This window comes from Pseudorca crassidens, chromosome 10 (assembly GCF_039906515.1).
Source record: "Pseudorca crassidens isolate mPseCra1 chromosome 10, mPseCra1.hap1, whole genome shotgun sequence".
Lineage (NCBI taxonomy): Eukaryota > Metazoa > Chordata > Mammalia > Artiodactyla > Delphinidae > Pseudorca > Pseudorca crassidens.
Window position 1 is genome coordinate 25219358 of NC_090305.1, and position 1907 is coordinate 25221264.

A 1907-nucleotide genomic window follows, 5' to 3' on the forward strand; every position below is an offset into this window, starting at 1 on the left:
AAAATGTCAATAGTACTAAGGTTGAGCAACTTCTTTTTCTTAAAAAAAAAAGAGGAGTTTGGTTCAAGATGGCGGAGTAGAAGGATGTGCGCTCACTCCCTCTTGCAAGAGCATTGAAATCACAACTAATTGCTGAAGAATCATTGACAGGAAGACACTGGAACTCACCAAAAACGATACTCCACATCCAAAGACAAAAGAGAAGCCACAATGAGACGGTAGGAGAGGCCCAATCACAATAAAATCAAATCCCATATCTACTGGGTGGGATTCCTAGAGAATCAGACTTTGAAGGCTAGTGGGACTTGATTGTAGGACTTCGGCAGGATTGGGGGAAACAGAGACTCCACTCTTGGAGGGCACACACAAAGTAGTGTGCACATCAGGACCAAGGAGAAGGAGCAGTGACCCCATAGGAAACAACCAGATCTACCTGCTAGTGTTGGAGGGTCTCCTGCAGATGCAGGGGGTGGCTGTGGCTCACCGTGAGGACAAAGACACTGGAAGCAGAAGTTCTGGGAAGTACTCCTTGGCATGAGCCCTCCCAGAGTCCACCATTTGCCCCACCAAAGAGCCCAGGTAAACTCCAGTGTTGGGTCACCTCAAGCCAAACAACCAACAGGGAGGAAACCCAGCCCCACCCATCAGCAGACAAGCAGATTAAAGTGGAACCTAGAAAACTGGTACAGATGAACCGGTTTGCAGGGCAGAAGTTGAGACACAGATGTAGAGAACAAACGTATGGACACCAAGGGGGGAAAGCCACGGTGGGGGGTGTGTGTGTGATGAATTGGGCGATTGAGATTGAGATGTATACACTCGTGTATAAAATTGATGACTAATAAGAACCTGCTGTATAAAAAAAAACATAATAAAATTTTTTAAAAAACCAATTACTAGTTCAAATCTCCTTTGAGAAAGCTGTGCTGTGCTTTCAATGGGGATAAAATAAAATTTAGTAGGTGTGCGGGAGGAATTGAGTCCATATGTGGAAGCACTCCAACTCTTACATTCAAAGCTCACTTATATATACCCAAAAGCCAGAGGACATTTATGGTAAATTGCAAAAATAGTTACAGATTCTTTTCAGTTCATCCTATCAAGAAATGCAATCTGTTAACCCACCTCTTAATCTGAGCCAGTGCTCTGACTTGCATTGGCTAGTAGAATGTAAATTTAGGTAGAAGAAGCCCTGCCGTTTCTCTCTTGCGCTAGGGAGCCTTCCAGCACCTGGTGGGGAAGCCTCAGCCAGCCTACTGGATGGTGAGCCCAAATGGAGAGAAACTCAGTAATCCCAGCTGAACCAACTGATGCCACAGATGGGTGAACACCTGAAAACATCTGAGCTGGCACAGACACAACTGCCCAAAGGGACCTAGCACAATTTACTGTCTTACAGAATCATAAGAAAATACTAAAACATTGTTTAAAGTTATTAATTATGTTTTGGAGTGGTTAGCTACATTAAGAAATATCTGACTGATACAACACTCCTCAAAGTGTTCTATTTCCTAGTGACCAATTAGTGCTTCTGTGACTCACAGGCTCCCACATACCTAGACTGCCGCAGGGAGAAGGTTGGCTGAATAAGAAAAAAGTTATAGGCTGTCCCTGGCCTAGGCACAGTTAATATTTGTCATTATATAGTTGCTCTCATTTGGAAATAATTGCTATGTGCCAGACACTGGACTGTATTTAAACCTTATAATTTGTACTTATTTACCATTTTATTTTATCATATTAACTATCATGTAGCAGTTTTTATCCCATTTTATAGTAAAGTACCCTAAAGCTCATGTATTTTGAGTGACTTGCCCAAGATGATGCAGCTGGTAAAATCATTATTGAACATTTATTCATTTGATTACAAAGTCCACCTTCTTTTTACTTTACTACTCTGGACTCTG